The 9,187-nt window shown below is 39.5% G+C and overlaps 1 long non-coding RNA gene across 1 annotated transcript in view; it reads right to left on the bottom strand.

Annotated features, from left to right (window-relative positions):
- Positions 1–1,614: 1,614 nt before the first annotated feature.
- LOC102479995 (uncharacterized) overlaps positions 1,615–9,187 on the bottom strand; it is a 10,698-nt gene continuing 3,125 nt past the window's right edge. The window contains exons 2-3 of the long non-coding RNA XR_001370569.1: positions 5,715–5,822; positions 1,615–2,028 (exon numbers count right to left, since the gene is read on the bottom strand). This is a non-coding gene — a long non-coding RNA (uncharacterized LOC102479995). The remainder of the gene's footprint in view (positions 2,029–5,714; positions 5,823–9,187) is intronic.

Below are 9,187 nucleotides of genomic sequence, written 5' to 3'. Positions count from 1 at the left end.
GATGGCCGCGCCACAGTCCCTTCTCCTCCATTTTCCTCTTGGGATCTTGGGCATGCACGTACACGTGCCTGGCGTGAGTTTTAAGCCACCAGGTCCGGGATGCGAACCACAGTCGACTACATGGCAGTCCAGCGACATAGCCATTACGCTAACTTCTGGTCCCCTGGTTAACCCAGTTTTGAATCCCAGGATTTAAGGTTGTGAACGTCCCAGTAATTGGCTGTTGGAGTGGAAATTCCTCAGGAGGGTTGGATGGCTTAGCAGATATTGGAAAGTGTGAACTCATTTACTAGTGAAAAAACTTTACAGGTTATGTATACATGTAAACATTCATAGTAAAATTTAAAAATTAAAAAAATAACTAATTAAAAATAAATTGGGCTGGCTTAATGGTTTAGTGGTTAAGGGAGCCAGATCCCACATGACTGAATACAGTTTGAATACTGGCTCTGGTGACTTGAAAAACATAGTGGGGGCATATGCATGTGTGTTTAAAATTCCGACAGGATGGAGAAATGGAGGAGGTGCTTTTTCTTTCTCTCTCTCTCTCATTTTCTCTCCAGTAAGTGCACATGTCCTCTGACAATTAAAAAAAAAAATATATATATATATATATACACATATATCACATACACACACACATACATAGTAGCTGTGAACATGGCAGTTGCTTATGGTAGAGGAATAATTTTAGAGTAAAGCATGTGTCTCTACTGGCTTAGTGCCCAGCCTACTTTGAACTAGCCTTCATACTCTGTTAATTTTCTGCTTTTCTGCTGCCAGAGAGAGAGAGAGAGAGAGAGAGAGAGAGGCACCCTTGACAGGATCTTATCATGTCACAATCTCCTTTCCCCAGCCCTCCAGTGCCTCAGGATCTTGGGCATGTGCACAAGGCATGCACAGGTGCCTGGCATGTTTTCAGGCCAACCTGGGGAATTGAACCTGTGATCTGCCATGTGGCTTCCAGCTACTGAACATACAATTCAGTGCACTGCAAACTGCTCTGTCAGTTTAGGCCTTTGACATCTGATGCCAACGCTGCTTTTTGTAAAGACCTAATGAGCCCACAGGACCAAATGGTTTGTAGGCACATAGTGGTGGAGGGGTGGGGGGCCATGTCTTCACTATCTCCAGATTCTTGTTCTCAACATTCTCCCCTTTTCTTTTTCCCTCAGCCTCCAAATTCCCCAAGCTCTCCAGTCATAACTCGCTAAGTCAAGCACCAAATACCCCTGTGCTTGTTTACTGATTCAAATATATGCCCCAAGGCTGGCAGGTGGTGTGGTGGTTAAGGGCTCTGGACTCCCACATGGTCGACCATGGTTCAGGTCCTGGAACCGGCAGCTTACTTTCTCGCTTTTCCTCTCTCTCTCTCTTGTGCTCTCTTCCTATTTGGTCAAACTAAAAATGAATACATAAATAAAGTTAAATAAAATAATTCTTAAAAAATATATTTGCCCAAAACAGTAGAGGGTGTGTGTGAATCATCTCTGCCGAGGTTAAGGTCCACTGGGTCAGCTCCTTCTCAGATATAGTGCTTTTCCAAATAATGTTATTGAGACTTTAAAAAACAGTTTTTAATCATCTGTTCTAATAGAACAAGTAACAGCATGGCTCTATGGTTTTTGACAATAGTTTTATTCTTCCCAATCCTAGAGTGTTAGAGAAGCCTACATTCACTTACATAGTCAATTATAGTTCTCAATTATATACTTGTATTACTCAGCACATGTTCACAACTGAACTTCTATTTCTGTTTTCACATCTGTTCAGTGAGAGAGGGAATGCTGTAAGGTATTCTGCAAATGTTAGATGCTGTAATTCTTAAAACGTTTTTAAATAAAATTGAGAACTGTTCAAAATATGCTAAGTAACTTTTCTGTTGATGCTGAACATACATTAAGCTCTTACTCAAATCCAGTGTTGGGTATCAGTGATGAGATGTCTTTAAATCCATTTTTTTTCTTGTATAAAATTTCCTTCGAAATCAGCAGCATTTCTGAATTCAGACAAGCTTCCAGAAGCATTCTGCAGAATAAGAATCATGTCCAGTATTAATGAGTCATTCTGTCCTTCACCATCTGAATCATATCATGGTTTTGGCTTAATAATAAGTTTTGTTTTTGTACTTGTAGAGATTTTTGCTATAGGGCACGTGCACTCACTGGAAAGACAGAGACCGAGAGAGAGAAGGTGAGATATCATCCCCCTCCCCGCAAGGGTTTGACCACACCACAATTCCTTCTCTTCTGTTCTCCTCTTGGGATTTTGGGCATGCACATACACATGTACCCGGCATGAGTTTCAAGCCACTGGGTCCAGCACTTGAACTGTGTTCAGCCTTGTGGAAGTCTAGCATTTTAAACATTATGCCATCTGTTGGTCCTGAGGCTTTATAAGTTTTTAAAAATGATTTTGTAATCATCTAGATAAAGTTTTTCTCAATGATATTATAGTGGACAGATTAAAATGATTTCTAATAATAAAAACGTACAGCGATCAGGAACAGCAGATGACATGATGGTTACGTTGCTGAACTCCTGCACAGTGGACTGCAGTTTGAGTTCCAGGCCCAGCAGCTTAAAATTCATGCCAGGCATGTGTGTGTGCATGCCCAAATCCCAAGAAGAGAATGAAGAAGGTATTGCAGCATGGCCAACCCCCCTGGAGGGTGATTTCTTTCTTTCTGTCTCTGTCTCTCCAGTGAGCACACTTGCCCTTATAACAAAAATCTCTCTAAAAAGAAAAAGATTATGATCATAAAAGATGAAAACTTCTTAGAAGAGTTTGTGAATCATAACAATATTCAATTTTTATTTCAACACTTTCTAGTATTTTTATTATAAAAATATTAAAGAGGGGACCAGCAGTTAGCGTAATGGCTACGTCGCTGGACTCACATAGACTGTGGTTCGAGTCCTGGACCCGGTGGCTTAAACTCACGCCGGGTGTGTGTGCATGTGTGCCCAAGATCCCGAGAGGAGAATGGAGAAGAAAGGACTGTGGTGTGACCATCCCCCTTGGGGGGGGGCGGTGATTTCTCGCTTTCTGTCTCTTTCTGGTGACCGTATGCACCCTGTAGCAAAAACCTCTCAAAAAAAAAAAAATCCATTCTATTAAGTAATAAATCCTGGGGCTGGCAGGTGGTATGGTGGTTAAGAGCACTGGACTTCCACATGGCTGACGGAGGTTCGAGTCCCAGACCTGGCAGCTTGCTTTCACAGTTTTCCTCTCTCTCTCTCTTTCTCTCTTTTGCTCTGTCTCTCTCTGGTCAAATTAAAATAAATGAATAAATAAATAAACTTAAAATATCCTTTTTTATTTCCACAAGATTCTTTTGAAAAAATTTATACACGGTCTTTCCTATGTTTATTTATTTCCTTTGAGAGAGAGAAACAGAGATGGGAGAAGGACCTCCCAGAATAGGTCTTCACCTTGTGATGCCATCCCCAGCCTTGGCAAGTCGGGATCACACATGTGTGCCCTGTGTGCATAGGGAGACCTTGGGATGAGGAACTAGAACCTTCCCCTAAGGTTTAGCATCATGGGGCATTACAGCTGGACCACAAGATTCTTATAAAATGTCACTTAGTACACCTAGATGACAATCATCATTTATCTAACAACTTCCCCACTTTTAGATATCATGGATAATGCTATGAACACCTACCTATATATGTTTTCTTTTTTTTAAGAATTACTTTTTAATTTAACTTTATTTATTTATTTATTTATTTAATTTTTAACCAGAGAGGGACAGAATGAGAGAAAGAAAGAGAGAAAATGAGAAAGCAAGCTGCCAGGTCTGGGATTCTAACCGCCGTCAGCAATGTAGGAGTCCAGTATCCTTAACCACCATGCCACCTGTCAGCCCTAAACACCTCTTTGTATATGTTTTCTTTATTAGTTTAGATTAAACTTAAATTCTCCTGAGTAAAATTACTTTAACAAAGGGCATCATCATTTTTATGTCTTTTATACTTATTACAGGGACTTTATAAACATTAGCTTGGCAGGCCAGCAGATGATGTGGTGGTTGGGGTGCTGGACTCCCACATCACCAACTGCGGTTCAAGTCCTGGACCTGGTGGCTTGCTTTCTCACTTATCTTCTCTCTCTGCGTCTCTCTCTGGGGAGCACATGTGCCCTATAGCAAACTTAAAGCAACCAAACAAACAAATAATTTAAAAAACATTAACGTGACAAAACGCATTCACTCTTAGTTCGTTATGAAGGAGTTAGTTCACTAGTTCGTCTGTCTCTGACTAGTTTCTAATGCTATCATTCTATAAATGGGAAGTAATGGTGCTAGGGGAGGATCCTATCTGACGACTTTTACCTTTCCAAAGAGAAAATGTGATTTCCTGCACAAGGTGGGTATCTCTTCACCCCGGTTTATGTTACCCACTCTGTTTGAAGTCTCACATCAGTCTAAGGGGAAAGAGCTAAAACTAAACATATGCTTTAGCCTTCTTTAAGACACAAGGACTGGACGTGGACGTGGACACAGAGTCATGACTACTTACTCATCCTTACATCAGTGCCTATCACAGGGTCAGGCTGAAAAGGTACATAATAGGGACCAGCAGGTGGTCTACAGGTTAGGATGCTGGCTTCCCATGTAGATGACCGCAGTTTGAGTCCCAGACCAAGTGGCTTAAAAATCATGCATGCCCAAGGTCCTGACAGGAAAATGGAGAAGGGATTGCAGCGTGGCTGTCCCCCCAGGGGGGTGATTTTTCACTTTCCCCCTCATTGTCTCTGTCTCTCCCTCTGGCAAGCCCATGTACCCTAAGGCAAAAATCTCTTAAAAAAAGAAAAGAAAAAGCATATAATATATGTTTATTGAATGAACAGAAGGGTGGGTGTGTTCACACATGAAGTGACTAACTGAATATACCTAACTTCATGGGGCAGATGACAGCATAGAAAGCTTTGTGTTCCCATAAACTCACTTGTTTGATGGGAACACGTAAAAATCATTATGCTGTGCTTGGTGCTTACGTTTATCAGTATATTTAATGCATTTGATTGTTGCTTTTGCTATCAGACTCGATTAGAAGTATCTAGTGAGTGTGGTTGTAGAGACCAAAATATCAAAGGTCTGGAGACAAACACATGGTTCTTTCTCTCAGGATGAAAAGATATTCCCTAAGTGGCAATGTTGGTTTTCATTACAGGACACAAATTTGTTTAAAAAACTGATCAACCAATTTTTAATAACTAAAGAATACATGTACATGGCACGGAAATCAGAAAGTATAAAAGAATATATAGGGACCAGCAGTTAGTGTAATGGCTATGTCGCTGAACTCCCATGTAGCCGACTGCGGTTTGAGTCCCGGACCCGGTGACTTAAACTCATGCCAGGCGCATGTGCATTCGTGCCCAAGATCCCAAGAGGAGACTGGAGGAGAAGGGATTGCAGTGTGGCCATCCCCCCGGGGGGTGATTTCTTGCTTTCTGTCTCTCTGTCTCTCTCTGTCTTTCTGGCGAGTGCACACGCCCTATAGCAAAAAACTCTCCCCCAAAAAAAACAAAAACAAAAAAACACACATATGCACGCGCCCTATAGCAAAAAACTCTCCCCCAAAAAAACAGAAACAAAAAAACACACATACACACACACACACAACAAAAACAAAAACAAAAACAAAAACCCCAAGACTATATAGAAACCAAGCTGTGGTTTCTAGCAATCCAGTTCCCCTTACCATAGATACATTAGGAATAGGCTAAAAAGTGCCATAATCCAGAGATCTTATCCTCCACATTGGACAGCAAAAGGTTTAGGCTGAACCCAACAGCTTACTTTGAGTTACCTAAGAAAGGAAGCATAGGGAAATAACTTTTTCCTGTTTTGAAATAAAATTGGTTTGTTAATTTTTCCAGTTTCAAGGTTGAGGACAAGAAAAGTGCTACAATGGTTTGGGAAAGCAAATAGCAGCAAGGAAAACACCGAATTCTGTTTAAAATCTCCTCTATTGATTCAAATGTCCCCTAACATATTCAGAATTAAAAGACATTGCCAACCCTTCGGAAAGCTAATGACAGCAACAGTCAATACATTGAGGTCTAGAAAGCCTAGTTTATGCATTTTTTTCCCAGCACCTATCTTCCTTTTTATAGTAGTTTCAGCATCAAAGATCAGGAAAGGATAAGTGAATTAATAACTTGCTTACTAAGGATACAACTTGCTTTTTTTTGGATGGGGTAAGATGAGTTGTTCCAAATATTTTTTTATTTTGCTAAAATTTAAAAATACAGAAAAGAAGACTTAGGAACTTAAAATTTTGAATTATTTTTCTTTAGGAGAAAGAAATTAATAAAATACACTGAAATAATTGGGAGTGATCGGTAGCACTTAATATCTTTTTGTCAAGTGTGAGCAATTACTTGTTAATTATATCTATATTTTCATATGCAAGATAAATTTAATTTTACAAATTCTATTCATTTCTATGAACAGAAATGCAATTATCTCACTTTTTTAATCATTAAATCGTCATTTTAAAAAATTTGAAATATCTAAAGCACTGTCAATTCACATGAATCAGAGAGAAAGTGAAAATAATTTAAATATAGCTTTGGGTACTCAGGTAAGCAGTTATAAAGGATAACAAGAATCTGCATTTTACCTGCCATTATCTGGTACATTAGAAAGGATGTCTAAGGTCAATTGATTTTATTTTTGCAGATCTATCATTAAAAAAAAAAAAAAAAGACCAAACACTGTGGCAGCTGGAGCCCCAAAGCAGATGCGCCTGACAGCTCCTGAAAGAGTCTATACCACTGTGGTTACACTCTACTACACCCTGAACTAATAGTGCTTGAGGCACTTCCGGTAGGGTGCATCCTCCTGGAACTGTGGTTTTTTTGTTTTGTTTTGTTTTGTTTTCACCAAAACTAACAAAACTGGGTCAAATTAAAGGGGCTAGTTTCAGCAACAGTGCCACAGTGCTTTCTTGGTGATCTCTGTTAAACAAGGAAAATGGTATAATCAGCGATAATACACTCTGGATTTAACATTTCATAGAAACTAATAGATTTGTCTCTCGATAGCTGGGTTTCACGTTAAATACATGGTCTTAATTATAACATATCTCTTTGGCTCCAATCTTTCGAAAATGTGCCTTGTGGTAATATGTGCATGAATGTTTTATTTAACTTTTGCAGAATTTAAGGCAGGAAACCCAAGTTTGTATAATCAATGAAATATTAGGAATGTCAAAACTGAGTTTGGATACAAAAAACTTGTAACTGGCATCTCCAGTTGTTCAAATAATCAAGTCATCAGAAAAAAATGGTGATACTTTTTCTATAGAAATTAAAGATGAACACTAAAACAGTGCATTATATTTGTAATTTCCTATGGAAATAAATTGGATTTCTTTATGCAAATAAAAATTGTGAAAGCTATCATCTATTCACCTCAACCCAGAATTATAGCTGCATAACTTTGGTAGAAATTAGAAATAGTATCAAGATAAATGACTCTAAATTATATAGTCTATAGTAGTAAATGACACAATAATGACATCATCATTCTCCTGATGAAGAGTACTGGATCTGGAATCAGATTACTTGGGTTCCAGTCCTGGCTCTATGGTTTACTAACTGTGGCTTTAGGACAGGTTTCTTTTTTCTTTTCAGGGTTTGGCCATTGGGTGAGTAAGCTTGCCAGAGACAAACAGAGCGAGAGAAAGTGAGAAATCACCTCCCAGGGGAGATGGCCATGCTCCAATTCCTTCTTCTCCATTCTCCTCCTGGGATTTTGGGCATGCCACATGTTGCCCTGTGTGTGCTTTTCAAGTCACCAAGTATGAGACTCGAACTGCTGTCATTCATGAACCATGTGGGAGTTTAGCGCCTTTATCACCACGCCACCACCTGGTGGCCCTAAGACAGGTCTTTTAATCTCTCCTAGTCTGTTTCTTTAACTGTAAAATAGACAGGGTAATAATATCTCTGGTAGAGGGCTGTCAGAATTTGTTTACCTGATCCTTTCAGTGATTAGCATGTTACAAGTGTTTGTTATCATTATTGCTTGTGTATTAGTTACATGTATGTTTCTTGTAGCCTACCTTCTCTTGGTATGTGTCCTATTTCAACTTGATTGAAAGCTTTGAAAGGGCAGAGACTAACTCTTATAGCTTTCTTTCTTTCTTTTTTTTTAAGAATTACTTTAACTTTATTTTCATTTGAGGAAAGGGAGTGAAAAAGCAAGTCACAGGTCCGCAACTGCAACTTGAACCACAGTCGGCCAGATGGGAGTCCAGCACCCTTAACCACCAAACCACCTGCCACCTCTCTACTCCTATAGTTTTCTAGTTCCTTCATCACTTAGCACAATGTCTTTTCAAAATTATCAGACTTTATTATTATTTTTTAGGATTTTGCCATAGAGCTCATGCATTCATTGGAGAGAGACAGAAAGAGGGAAAGTGAGAAATCATCCCCAGCCCTCACAGGGAGGGATGGCTATGCTGCAACCCCTTCTCCATTCTCTTGGGATTTTGAGCACACATACGTGCATGTCCAAGATGCATGCAAGCATTCAAGCTGCTGGTCCCGGAACTCGAACCATGGTCGATCATGTGGGAGTCTAGTGCCTTAACCACCAGGCCACCGACTGGCCCCTAAACAATTTTTTAGAAAAAGAGTAGCCAGTCCAATCAAGCACCCAGAAAGTGACCAAAGGTCTGAGGCATGTAATGCATGAGAGGTCTACGTGGTCATGAAATTTAGGCAGTTTCTTATTTCCTTAGACATTTCAGGCTGTTGGGCCAGTGTGTAATTTATTTCATCTAAGTTAAATCATGTAAATACAATGTATTCCCTCTCCCCTGTCTTAACACTTTTCATAGGACAGTGATGAGCTAGCCAGCGTTTTTCTTATCAAAGGAACTACTGCTCTCTGAAAAACTCACAAGCTCAAACATTGCCCATAGCCAAAGAACTAACATGTTCTTTAAAAATACTGAGTTTTACTTCCTCAGCATATTTTTACTCAACACTTGATTTGAGCTCTCTGAAAAAAAAAAGAGAGCTCAATACTGGTACTTGCCAATTCCTACCTACCGGTGGTGAACACTGAGTATAGCAGCCTTAGGTTCAGCTAGTAAGTATGAGAATTTGATTTTAACTTTTTTTTTTTTTTTTTTGGAGAGGCTTTTTGCTATAGGGC

This window comes from Tupaia chinensis, unplaced genomic scaffold (assembly GCF_000334495.1).
Source record: "Tupaia chinensis unplaced genomic scaffold, TupChi_1.0 Scaffold000317_1, whole genome shotgun sequence".
Classification (NCBI taxonomy): domain Eukaryota; kingdom Metazoa; phylum Chordata; class Mammalia; order Scandentia; family Tupaiidae; genus Tupaia; species Tupaia belangeri.
Note: the sequence above shows the minus strand (reverse complement) of the source record. Positions and strands in the feature narration are given on the sequence as shown.